The sequence below is a fragment of the Bactrocera latifrons genome, unplaced genomic scaffold (assembly GCF_001853355.1).
Source record: "Bactrocera latifrons isolate USDA-ARS-PBARC rearing strain unplaced genomic scaffold, ASM185335v1 scaffold_387, whole genome shotgun sequence".
Lineage (NCBI taxonomy): Eukaryota > Metazoa > Arthropoda > Insecta > Diptera > Tephritidae > Bactrocera > Bactrocera latifrons.
The window spans coordinates 186,390-201,142 of record NW_017537031.1 but is presented as its reverse complement, the minus strand read 5'-3'; positions in this window follow the sequence as shown (position 1 = coordinate 201,142).

Below are 14,753 nucleotides of genomic sequence, written 5' to 3'. Positions count from 1 at the left end.
ACAGACAGACATTCGGATTTCAACTCTACTCATCACCCTAATCACTTTGGTATATATAACTCTATATCTGACTCTTTAAGTTTTAGGACTTACAAACAACCGTTATGTGAACTAAAATATAATACTYTCCTTAGCAACTTTGTTGCGAGAGCATAAAAACGCAATGAATACCATCGATCAACTACCGTATTCACCATTGGCTCCGTGTGGTTGTTTCTTCTTCCCCAAACTGAAATTGCTGATTCGTGTAACCTGTTTTCAGTCAATCCAAGAGATAAAAGAAAATTCGCTGAAGAAGCTGAAAGCCATGCCGAAAAAAGCTTATAAAAACTGTTTCCAGGACCAGGAAAAATCGTTGGCATAAGTGTATKAAGTACATCTCGTGGGGACCACTTTGAAGGCGACAAAATAAATTTTGGTGAATAATTTAAAAATGTTCGTTTTATTTACAAATTCCGGGTACTTTTTTGTATATTGATGACACATCTCCAAAACTCTCTTCCGCAATATTTTTTTTTTTTATTATGTAATGCTTATTTTCTTACAACGATCTTTAGGTTATACGTTTTGCAAAAACAGTACAAATTTTATTCAAAATTGGCTACCCCTTCAAAATTCAATGAATTCCGCAGCAATTAAATTTCGACGGCTTTTTTATTGACACTTCACAAAAAACGGCTAAAGAGAGGCAGTAAAGTTTAAATTATTTGCGAATACATCACAATTTATTTATTGGTTGGGCGCTTCATCGACACTTTAATCACTTTATTAGATATATGTTGTTTTTGTAATTGCTCATTTTTACTTTCCATGCATAAAGATACACAAATATATAATATRCATAAAATAAATGCAATAAATTAAAAATGTCTATTTTATGTATTTCACTCGCAAATTATTTCCAAGTGATCAACTACATGAAAAAGTTTATTTACAGTTAGTTTCGATAGGCTACATAAATATTTTCAATCAGGACAGGGAAGTCTGATTCGATTACCTAATATACTCAATTTGGTGTTACGTAGTTGCTTAAGGGGTTGCATGGGTTGACGGGTTTACGGGTTTCAAATATTTTTTTATTGTCTTTTTAAATTTTAAACACCTCGACATTCGAATTTTCTAAAGACTTGGTTGAAGAAATTTTTTCGATTACCATAATTTGAAAAAAATCTCGCAAAATATTCATTGAAATTTTCTTTTTTTTTTTTTGTGAAGAAATCCAATTCTCAGTTTTTTCCTCCAAGTTCTAAGTTAAGGTTTTCTGAAAATTTCAGAATTTCCTTGTTAATAGTGTATGTTGGTAACAATAAAAAATTCGAATAAAGTATTTCAGTTTTATATGAGAAAAAACTTTTAGAAAAAAGGCTGTTTTTTCCCAAAGAAACCCATGTAATCTCTTAAGCAACTCTATGTTGCTTGGACCTATTATCTAAAAACCACAAGCTTAAGCAATTAGCATTATCAAAACGTGGACAAGACTATAAAAGTAAGCTCTTTAATTATAAAAGTTATTTCAATTTTTTGTATATATGTTTTTGATATAATTTTCAAGAAGTAAATTTTGTAAATATTCTCTGATATGAGTATAAACCTGTTGAAAATCTTTTAAGACGAGAAAGAGGTTCATGATCCAAATTGGTTTTCATTTTACCAAACATTAACACTAAAATTAGTAGTATCATGCTTTCTTCAGTTGAGTATTACAGTTTTTTTGATAAAGTAAGTCAAATAGCAACAACGATATGAACTTGACAATAAGAAGACTTCGAAAGCGGAGGAGAAGCGCAGACAGCAAAATTTCACTTGAAGAAAAATACTAAGCTCGCATATGAAGTCACCAAGCACTTAGCTGCTGCAAGTGGAAGCCAATGCACTTTGCAACAATGTAAGCCAAGCAATGTCCATGCTTGTAGATGTGTGTGGCACGCAGTTGGTCTCCGTCGCCAGCCACATTTTTTCGGCAAAATTTCAGCATTTCTTCATCACCCCGGTCGGCAGTGACAATTTCCAGCTACAACTGTTGTTGTCTGCGACAATAGCGTTATTGTTGTTGTTGCTTTTTATTGCCATTTACTGCTGTAAGCTTAGCGTTTTTTGCTCATTTTCACACACAGTGACTTGTGTGGCTTTTTTGGTGAAATTTTAGGCGCGTGGCGACGACAGCCCACACCCGCCCCGCATAACACCAGCATTGGCTATTTATGCAAGTGTGTGCTTGTGTGTGTCTGTCAGGTGTATATTTAGCGAGTGGATCGGCATGGCAGCATATGCGGGTCATATGAGGTGTTGGAACGGTGGGTCGGCAACATTGCTGTCACGGCTTTTATCTGTTGCTTTGTTGGTGTAATGGCGTCTGCTGCTGATGGTTTTTGCGAACTTTAATTTTTGGGTGTTGAGCTGAACTTAGTGCTGTCGTCGAAACAGTTAGTTGCGTTAAGCGCAGATGTTGAGTTTCCAGCTTTTTTTTATCACTTCTTTAATGAAATAACTTGACTTATATTCTTTGCCTGAGTGGAATTTTCAGGTGTAGGAATCGTAAAAAAATCAAGTGAATCCACTCTCAGACTTAGGTACAAGTTTCTAAATCGATCTCTACTTAATTTATTGTGCCAGTGTACACAAGACTATTGGTTGAAAACAAGAACTGCTGCCGACTTYTATATTTTCCGTCTCTGCCGAAATTTACACATTTGATTTAATTCAYAAAATATTTCCCATGTTGTCATTTCTTCACTCTTTAAGCATATTTTAATAATATTAAGGCGAACGGTATTCTCTAACGGAAAAATTAAAGTAGAGAAGATTCAGAGAAAGTACACGACCTTAATGTTCTCAAAAATATAATAACCTATGTGGTAACTCATCAGGACATCGYCATTGGACACTTATGATTATAAAGTTGGAACGTGTTTGGACAGATCACGCGTGAGTCGTGTCAAGCTGCCATATTATTTTGGTTCAGTATTATTTGGCATTTCATCATTGAAAGTCTTACGCATGAACAACGTTTACAAATCGTTCAACTTTATTATGAAACTTCACGTACTGTAAAGAAGCYGTTAGTCCCGCTTTGCTCAACTTATGGCTAACATAATCGGCCTAAGGAGCGTACTAATCGCAAAGTCATCACCAATCTAGAGACCCTGCATTCATAATTGGATAATATTCGACCGAATAGACCAGGTCCAGCAGGCAGTGAAGAATATATAGCAGCCGTAGCTGAGAGTGCACACGAAGACCGTGGAGAGTCGATTCAGCTTTGATCGCAGCAACKCGGACTGACATATAGAACGACTTGGCGCAGTTTACGTCGAGATCTTAAATTGAAAGCGTACAAAATACAGCTTGTGCAAGAACTGAAACCGATCGCAAAAGTTCCRCGTTTCGGACGAAGAGCAACCTGAAGAGATTCARGAGCTGCCATTTCATCCAGTAACAACAAGGATAGAATCATCGGTGCATATTTGTTCAAAAATGATGCCGGGGAGAACCTAACCGTCAATGGCGAACGTTATTGAGCCGTAGCAACTATTTCATGTAATCTCAGCGACATTTGATTTCAACAAGACGACCCCACTTCCCACATATCGCATCATTYAATGGATTTATTGAGAGAACAGATAATTTCACGTTTTGGGCGAGTCGATTGGTCACCAAGATCATGTGATATCATACCGCTGGACTTTTTTTCTTCGCTTCGATTCAGCTCTTAGAGTAAAATTATACGCCTGTCATTCGCCAGTTATCAGTCGAAATGCTCGAACGAGTCATCGAAAAGTGGATTCAACGGATGGGCCATCTAAGACGTAGTCGCGGCCAACACTTGAAAAATATAATCATCAAAAAATAAATGCCAAATAATGTCCTTTCGAATGATAATCAACATTATTTATTAAATTCCAAGTTTAAATGTTTTTTCTTTAAAAATCACCCTTTATAAAGSTATTCTTGTTTATTATATACGTTGGTCAATTGATGGAACTTAAAAATAAATAATGAAAATCTCATATTCAYGAAGTTCGATCGAGGTTTCAATGGTGCTTGATGTCCATATAAAACAAGCTGTATGTCAATTGGTTCAACTGAAATATAGGACAAAAGTTTCTTGGCAGATTCAAATACCAGGCAGGCTTATATTTCTCTGGTACACATAATTACAATATTGTAAGGCAATAAAAGACACACTATTTACCGCTTTAAGTAAATAATTTAATTATATTTTGCACAAGTTTTAGTAACCAAAATTAAAATTGTTGAATTTACTACCTTATCGAACGCTGCCGCTTAAGTGGTGGGCATTAATTTTTGGCAGAAAATTAAATTTTAAAAACTGCTAAGCAATAAAGCGCACAACGGATTCGTAAGCCATACATTCGTTTGCTTGCATATGTGTGTATGTTACTCCATTGTCCCTCTTTCGGCTGCTGGGGACTTGCTAGTTGCTACTTTAGTACCGCGAAGCGTAACTTATTGCCTTTTTCCAGTGATCCATCATGCACCGTTTAACGCCATAAATTTTAAAATTGTTGAAAAATTGTTAATAACAAAGAGAAAAAAAGCGCAAAAGCCCTGCTTGCATATGGACGCTGGCATGGGAATGCACTCTGCTGGGCCAAATATAAACAAAAACACATATTAACATATGCATATTCATACTGCTGTGCACACACACACGCGCATACATACAACATTTGTGCGGATAACTCGCCCGAGAAGCTCGAGGCTGTGGAGCAAACGCAAACGGCAGCCAACGCCAGTCGACAGCCGATGCACGTACACTTTCCACTTCAAAACGCCAACAACACCATCAACACCAGCAACGAGCACTGCTTGAAGGCTACAAAAAGCACCTGTAAAGCAGTTTTGGCGAAAAAAGCATGRCTTAAGTAACACACGCACGCACGAAATGCGTAAGTACCTCGAATTTGGGGAAGAGAGAACGCCGAAGTTGAGGCAGAGCGGCTAAGAGACGTGCAGGCGGCGGCAAGTGGGACAAAGTGTAGACATAAGCACGAGAAACAGATGTCCTGCTGCTCCAAATCGAAAGCGCAACATACATCATACCGCAAATGCTTGCAACACGCAGAACCTTCCCCGGCCGCTCAATATCAGATCAGCGCAATCAAAAAAAAAAGAAGAGTGTATAATGCCAAACCCGTTTCGCTGCCAAAACCGAAATGTAGGCGCATGCGCAGCCCTACGAAGTGGAGTCAAGTGCGGCTGATGCAGAGACTGTGCGTTGTTGTGCGCCGCTGGCTGGCAGAAGACGCCGTTGTCAGAGCGTCGTTGCTGMGGCTTCACTTGCTGAACGAAAATTAAAAGCAACAAGTAAGGMAGGGCTAAGTTATATGGGGTCTAGGGCGAGTTTTCTCCCGTTTTTATTCATTCTAAGCACAAATATGCAACGTTATAAGAAAAGCTGGCTCCCTCAATGATATGACTGTAATATTGTAAAATCCGAAAATCTTTATATTATATGGGGTAACAGCAAGTATTGCCCCCATTAAACCCATTTGTAGCATACTACTATAAAGAAAGGATTTTCTCTGAATTTAAATCGGACACATTGACCAATATTTTCGGTAAAAAGTCAACTATAGCTACTGAGGTCCCCATATTCGGTACCTAGGGGCTTCAACAGTGTTTTTTGGATTTGGACAATTTTTGGCTATATGTAGTGTTGCATACTATTATATTTATTACTTCTTGTTTTTTACACTTGAAAGGAAAAAGTCAGATGGAATTTAAAACTGTGCTATTGTGGAAGTAGACATGGCTGTAGTCTGATTTCGATTTCCACACAGTACTTAATATGTATAAAAATGTCAGATGAATGCCGTAAACCAAATTTGGTTGAAATGGGTCGGACAGGTCTCGAGATATGTGTTTTTACCTAAAAGTGGTCGGTCATTGACCAATTTTGACCCCAGCTCCATAAACGCCGACTCCATTAACGTCGACTCATAAGACACTCATAGTCCACAAGTATGCACCATATAGTAGGACGAAAATCATGAATGACTTATAGAATTTGGTCTTAGTTCGTCGCGAGAGGAATTTACTTCTCAATTGCCTGCTGAGTCCGAACTAACACCTGTTATCAAAGTTATTCTACCTTGAATTTCGAGGCTGATATTGTTGTTGGTGTTAACACTGGTTCCCASACAGACGAAATTATCTACGACTTCGAAGTTATGACTGTCAACAGTGACGTGGGAGCTAAGTCGCGAGTGCGACGACTGTTCGTTTAATGACAAGCGATATTTWGCCTTGCCATCGTTCACTACCRCACCCATTTGCTTCGCTTCCTTAACCAGTCTTTAKTTCAATCTTCGGTCATGCTTTCGTTCGACCATATTATATAAAGAAGCCGATGCATGTTTCTTATTAGTTCTTCGCCGCCGTAATTGAATAGCTCGGGTARTTACTATTCGAACTTCTTYATGGTYAGGCAATGGAACGTCCACTCAATCGTCATCGATTGGTAAATCGGCCCACCAACTCACTTCTGGCGGCTCTACAAGAGAATACTACGGTCTTGAAACCTTCAGTTAGTCGMCGCATCTTTTCGTAAGATTTTCGAGCATGCTACTTCGGATCTCAACTCATCTCRTCAATACGTACAACCGTTATGTGAAGAAAAATGTTATACCCTCTAGCAAGATGTTGCAAGAGTATAACAAAAGCAAAGAAGTTGCCGAAAAAGCTGCAAGCAGGTAAGAAGGCAATAATACGACACAAGCAATGAGGCAGCCGAAAAAGCCATTCAAAAAAAGCCGCATCACATTGCTTTGAACTGGTCAAAAGTGAGTGCTATAGTGGCTAGCTTTAGCCAAGTGCGAGGACACATGCATGCCCACTGCCTGCACAAGTTGTGTGCAGAGTTTTGGGGCAGGGTGTTGCACGAATTGTTGATAAAAGAAATTGGGGTCATGTACGCGCAAACSAGCGACAACGCGCTGCCGACGAGGGTGCGGAAGACGAACGAAGAGTTGCTGCTGGGGTAAAAGGCAGCCGCCAAGACATTTGAATGTCATGCCAGTTTGATTTGCCCATCTTACGTGCGTATTTGCCACATAACCACTCGTAAAATGTTCTTCTTCGAACTCTGCGTGTTTGATTAAAAGAGTATTAAGCTAAATTAGCAAGCAATTTTCGAGCTGATTGAGAAGCAGGGTTTCGTACAGATGAATTTTGGAAAGATTTGTAACTAAGCCTAATATCCGGACCCTTTCGTGGTAAAGTCTAGCTTCGTGTTCTGGTTGTACTAAGCGAAACAAGAAATATCTAACTGCAAACATAGAGTAATGCTGAAAAATTCTTCCCATTGTAAAATTTTTCCACACATTTCCATATAGCAAATATACTTAGACCAAAGTGTTTTCTTCTTCTTAATTGGCGTAGACACCGCTTACGCGATTATAGCCGAGTTAACAACGGCAAAGGCTTGTTGTTCCTTTTCATTTTTATGACTTTTTACGTGGCGGGTCCCAAACCAAGCGCACAACCTTATGCAGGGAACGCTTCGCCTTCTCATTTTAACTCGCCGTCAAATGGATGTTCTTAGGCTACCCAGAGGATACTTGGTCAAAGACCGGAAGTCGTTAGCTGCTTGAGTCGTATGTAAAAGAATCGTTTCTGGCTACTGGATCAGAGAGCTTTYCTCACTTTCGTGAACTTCTACACATGACTCCATCCTCCAAAGCGCTTTGCGATGCCACTTATTAGGGCTTTAGAGTGGTTTACTGTATAGTAATCCTCCTCGTGRACTTTTCGTAGGATGACACATCTGCTACACCTTCTGACCGCAAACGTTCTTGACATCTGAGTACCCACTTACCTCTCGAATTATTAATTAGAGCGGCTCTAATGAGGTGATTTTCAATAAATATATTTATAAAACAAGTGGAGTCTAATAAAACAAAATATTATGAGGCAAAGTGGCTTTAGTTAGGTTAGGTTAAGTTCGTTGCTGATACAAAGGTCGTCTTTAAATACTTGAGGACATAACAATGAACTCCTMTATTTCATCTCATAAGCCGATAAGCTTTGAGTTTAGGCGTTTAATTTGTATTCTCACTAGCTCTGTGGGAGATATGAAATGGTGAGCTCCCAAGTGCTTAAGTCTTGATCTCGCAAAAGCGTGAAAGCCAATTCATTCATTGATCATTGAAAAGTWAATCCGAAAATAAAATGTATAGGGAGGAGCAAACAAGAACTGCTTTCTTACAACAAGCCAAACTAATACTGGAAGGCTAAAACTAAAAAGGTTTAATTTAATTCTTCGAAGCTATTTCGCACACTGGTCAGATTATGCTCATATCTCATCAGAGTACTGTCACTTTTGGTGAATGGAGGCAGCAACTCTAGAAGAGGAAGTGGTATTCTCGCATTCTTAAGGCTGTGTAGTTAACGCATGGTCTCAAGTTGAGATCTGAGGCTGGATGAGACCATGGAAAGAGAGGATGAGACGATAGGGAGAAAGAAGATGGCACAATTAACAAAAAGTAAAAAAGCAAAGCAAATCCTAAGTGTCCGTCGACCTATCTAACCTCTTAGAATATTACAAGGCAGACTCATATGGGATGGTTCGCTTTCCGATGGACTGCTTGGCTCTAGTTAAGAAAAGTTTTTTTTCTTAATTTTAATTCAGCTTCAGATATTTGAGTTAAATTTTGTTTTAAAATTCGTAAAGCTTTTACCGAAACGTTTCAATTGATGAAACAAGTCCACGAGTGGTTTCAACGTTTTCAAAGTGGTCGTGAGAACATAAATGGGGATCAACATGTGGGCCAATCAAAATCCGTGATCACCGGAAATTCCATCGAAACTGTGCGTAAGTTCATCAAAAATCAGCCGAAATCATCATTGAAATTTATGGAAATGGAATTGCACATCTCCAAAACATCGAGTTATCGCATTTTGGCCGAACATTTGTGTTGTGCACGGTTTGTTCCGCGCAAATTGAATCCAACATTCAGGAAATCAGGAAGATTTCAAAAAGGACAAAAACTTCATTKACAGTATTGTGACTGGTGAGGAAACCTGGTGTTTCCAATATGATCCCGAAACGAAACGCCAGAGTGCTGAATGGAAGGCACCGGACGAGCCGAAACCCAGAAATCGCGCATGGAGAAGTCAAAAGTGAAGACAATGCTGATTTGTTTTTATAATTCCAAGGGTATTGTCCACAAAGAATTTGTTCCACTCTGCCAAAACATTAATGCGGTATTCTACGGTATTCTACGGTTTTGAAGCGCTTGGTGCGCCGTATTCGACATTTTCGATCCGAATATGGCGAAGATGAATGTTACCGTCTGTTGCACGATAATGCGCCGTCTCATCGATCGACGCTTGTGACCGATTATTTGACCAAAAGTCACATTTTTAGCCACTCCCCGTATTCACCTGATATGGCACCGTACGACTTCTTCCCTTTCGGAAAAATCCGTTTGCTCATTAAAAGGAAGCGTTATGCAGACGTAGAGGCCATTCCAAAGGCTTGCACCGGCATACTGGCGGCCACACCGGCCAACGAGCTAAAACACTYGTTCGACATGCTTTTGGACCGTGCAAAAAGCTGTATTCAAGCAGAAGGAGACTATTTTGAGTAAATATATTGATTTATCCGAAAAACCCAATTGTTCTGTTTTTTTTTTATAAAGTCCTGTTTACTTGGGAGCGCACCTTGTACATTCGCCTGACTTTCTGCCTCGCGTAGTTTGCAAAACCTGAATTACCTTTAGCGAAATACGGTAACAAACCCATGTGGAGCCATGGATCATGTTCAAATAAGCGAGAGTTTCGTTGAAACCATCTACGACTACTAGTGTTGACTCTCTAGGAGTAAATGAGCAGCTATATTTCATATGTTTATGATTGRGTTCAGTCTCAAGGCAGTTCCWATGGGACGCTCCAATTCTTTTTTATACATTAAAACTTGCACATAAATCTTATTCCGCTTATTGTYTTACTTATTCAAGGGCTTCTTTAAAAATTATATCCTTGAGTTAAGCAGATTCTCCTATTGGGAAGCGACACTTGATACCAAGTGAGCACTTCCCTTATCACCTTCCCAATAAATAGAAAAATTGTATTTCAAGCAATGCATGTTCCAAATTTTAACGGCAACAGTTTTAGATGATTGCAGGTGTTTGACATAGATTTTTCCCATGAAACACTTCGTTATCCTTGCGCATCCAACGCATGTATGCGGCTGGCAGTGCAACTGTTAAGTGAAAATCCTTTTTCCCACAGCCACAAACACAAATCAGACAGACAGACAGACAGACAGACAGACATGTGAATATGCAGACGAACACCCTCACAACAAAAGAGCGCAGGAACAAGGCAAACAAGGAAGCAAAGGAAACGCACAATCGAGCAGGATGCAAATGTGTCGAATTCAAWTAACGCTCTCAAGGATAAATAATGTATGCTTTGGCATCCTTGTGCATACACACAAAACAAAATCAAATCATAGCGGKGCGCATTGGAGAAACAACTGTCTTGAGTGCGTGATAATATTTGTGTGGCAAGGAGCTGAAACAAGGAAAATCATTGCTTGGGAAATTCTGCAGGTGCTTTGAAAAGTTTAAGGATTTTYGCAAAACACTTCACAATTCGGAAAAAAAACCCGATCGCCGATTGTTGCATGTGTGGTTTCCGCATATTTTTCCGTGTTTGCAACATGCAACAGTCGTAAAGACAATTGGTATATTCTTCGTGCAATGCAATGATTTTGCAGGTTTGGCTGTGTTTCTCATGCAAAGCACCAAAGCTGACAGCTGCATGTTTCTCGACTTGCTACAATACTCATGTAGCAATGCCGCAAGTTGTTCCCGTGTGAGTTTCAATTCAGTAAAGAAAATATTAAATAGCAAACAAATGTTATTTTTGGCTACTCCAAAGGTCCTTTCATGCTGTTCTTTTTGCTTTTTTATATCTTTCAAAGATATCTGCGCGTTCTCACAGTGATTCGTTATCCGGCTTTGGCGCAGCACATGCCGCCATACACTTGCAACGTTATCCTGTCGCAACAATTGCGAAAAGGACTTTGCGGATYAGCGGTAGTTTGGTCGTTTTGCACTATTTTGCACTTTGCTCCTCCCCGATTCGGCTATTGAATTATATCAACAGTTGTTTTATTGCATAAGACCCCGTTTGTTTGCATGGCTCTGATTTTTTTTTCTCACATCTTCGGCGGAAACGCGAAATTATTTATTTGCTTTTTCCTTTTCTATTCTTTCAGCACCTTTCTCAAGCGCTTAATCGCTGTGAATCTGCTTCATCCCCAAAAAGTTGCCTTCTGGTTTGTGTTTGTTTGCTAAATATCCCTGTTCCTTTTTTGTTTTTGTTTTTGGCCGTTTGGAGTACACAGATTTTGCGCGTCCAGCTAACAGATTTCCGGAAGTTGATCAGGTGCAGGTCGTAATGTTTCATTGATATTTGATTTCGAGATTCACTTGATTCGATTTTACGTGCACATGACACACATGGCATTACGAAATCAAATTTCTTACGAAGCTGGAGGAAAAGATTCGTCCAAAGCATGTGTTGATTTAATTCTTCTCGAAATATATTAATTTTTATCTAGCTTGAAGTTTATTTTCATCATCACTGCGCGACCTCATACGAACTTCGAAGCATTTTTGAAATACCCCAAAACTTAAGAAACTAATACGGCTGTGTAAACTGATGTTGAGTAATACCAAAAGCTCCTTTAGGATCGGGAATGACCTCTTCGTTCCGTTCGATACAAAACCAGGTTTCAGACTAAGGACCCAATTTCGTGGGACTTCTTCAATCTGCTCTTGGAGAATATAATTCGAGCTGCAGAACTAAATAAGGAAGGTACTATCTTTTTTCAGGGTGTACAACGGCTGGCCTACGCACGCCGATTACATCGATATCATTGGCCTCAGCAACCGCGCCGTTAGTTCTGCTTTATCCAGAATGGATAAGGAAACGAAGCAAATAAGTCCGGTGATGAACGAGGGCAACACGAAATATCTCTTGTCATCAAAGAAACAGTCGTCGAACACCTGTCTAGACACCCACGTTGCTGTTGACAGTCCTAACTTTGAAGTTGTGGGTAATTTCGCCTATATTGGAACCAGTATCAAAACCACCAACAATGTCAGACTGGAAATCCAACGTAGAATAACTCTTGCCAACAGGTGTTACTTTGGACTGGGTAGGCAATTGAGAAGTAAAGTCCTCTCTCGACGAAAAAAACCAAAGTACAAGATACTCATTATTCCCGTCCAGCTATATGGTGCAGAGGCATGGACGATGACAACATCTGATGAGTCGACGTTGCGAGTTTTTGAGAGAAAGGTTTTGCGAAAGATTTATGGTCCTTTGCGCGTTGACAACGGCGAATATCGCATTCGATGGAACGATGAGCTGTACGAGATATACGACGACATTGACATAGTTCAGCGAATTRAAAGACAGCGGCTACGCTGGCTAGGTCATGTTGTCCGGATGGACGAAAACACTCCAGCTCTGAGTATTCGACGCAGTACCTGCCGGGGGAAGCAGAGGAGGAGGAAGACCTCCACTCCGTTGGAAGGACCAAGTGGAGAAGGACTTGGCTTCACTTGGAATATCTAATTGGCGCCACGTAGCGAAAAGAAGAAACGACTGGCGCGTGGTTGTTAACTCGGTTATAATYGCGTAAGCGGTGACTACGCCAATCAAGAAGAAGARGAAGGCTGCGCTGGCTAGGWCATGTCGTGTGTATGGACTCCAGCTCTGAAAGAAGGACCCGCCTTCGCTTGGAATCTCCAATTGGCGCCACATAGCAAGAAGGAGAAACGACTGGTATTCTAAAGTTTCTTCCTTAATTTAACGTCCAACACGCGGCAGTTTTTGTTAACAAAAAGCATAATTGGGTCAGGTTTTCGTGAAAATCAAAGGGAATGGCAATGGAGTAAATACGATATACTATATTGCTTCAAGGGTTTTTGTGAACAAAACAAGAAACATTTGAACAAAAAATTGAGCATGAAACATCATATTAACTGTTAACTGCTATGTTCTAGTATTCCTATGAAGTAGAACGGGTTCCACGATCCCTTAAATTATGTTAGATTAGGTTAAAACGTKAATCTCAYTTGGACAGCTTGGAATRTCGGTCCTTTGTGATGCCTAAAAAACTCCATTGAGCTTATCACTAAATTTGTTGAGGCGGCTAATGTCAGTGTCGCCTATGTCTAYTGGTTCACCGAAGTTAAGASTGTCTCAGTTTTGCAAAGGCTGGACAATGGAGAAGTTAATGGTTCTTTTACTCATAACTGGACGTCTTAATATCAGCTACTTCTGCTACCTGAAAAGAACTATAATGGTTCGTTGGCTTGAAGCTAAGATTGACTGAGAGCTCATTACAAACAACCACTCTTCTAGCTTCCAACTATCCTTCAAAGGGCTTACTGCCCCTCTTTTCCAGGGATTTCAAAACSATYTAYTCTTTATTTTTATAAATTAAGAAATTTATAGACCCAACTTAAAGCAAAGTCCATCTACTCTTTATTTGTATAAATTAAGAAATTTATAGACCCAACTTAAAGCAAAGTCTTTTAGATTTAAGCTGGAAATAAATATTCTTAAAATCTCTCTTATCTATTGAATTCTCAAAAATATGCCTTAAAGCAACCCCAAATATATTTAGTAAAAATAATAAAATCATCATCAACAGAATGCAATTGTCCCTTACGTGGTTTTCTGTTTCCTTGTTTCGAGAATATTCGAACGAATCTTTCGCATCCCGAATTGGAAGTCGTTGGAACGGAAGCGTACACCTTTCAACGCGTGGGAATTTCGTGGAAATCTTCCCAAGCATCAATTCAATTGTACATAATGAATGTTAACTTCCGCTGCTCAGAATCATAACAGCGCTGATGCTGCGCAGGCGTACGCGGAAATATTGCGCGAATCTCGCCCACACAAATAGGAAAGCGCTTATGCAATAATTCTACGAAAACATACATATGTACAATCTACATGTGAGAGTGTAATTGCAGCAAGCACCAAATCGACAGCGTCGTACCCAGTTATCCTTAACCGACACATCCTTATCGCATTTCTGGTTAAATAGGAAGCAGCGGTACGCGCAATCCATCACTGCTTTGCATAAACTGGAAATCATGCTCTTGCACGCACCAACAAACACTAAGCGCGCTTCTGCACTCTCGCTCTGCTTGCTGCGCTGCACATCCTTATTTGCACCTTGTGCTGCGTCCTTACTCGTGTTGCCAAACGGAGCAATACTTCCGGTCGTTCGCTCAGGACAAGTTCACGCTACATACGCTTAATACATACATACGTACATATTTTCAGTTGTTTGCTGTTATTTTGTGCACGCAGTATTCGTTTTTTAGTAGCCTKGTTGTGTTTGCTCATGCTTTTTTGTTGCAGTGAAGTGCGCAGCAGCAGGTAGTTTCCTCGCTGGCCTGTGCGTCTAAATGTGTTTGTTGTTGGCTCGAAATTTCCGTTGCAGGTTTTTCAATATTAAAATAAATATGTATATGCCGACATATGTATGTATGTATATGAAATACACTACATGCTTACATACATGCTTACATACATACCTGTTTGTACACATTTCTCTCCAATGCGTTCCTCAACAAGGACGATGTGAACTGCAAATAAGGATATGCCGCAGGAAACAAAGCAAACTCGGTGCTTAAAAATGTATTGAAAATATGAAATTATGTATTATAAACCTATGATAACCATTGAAATTT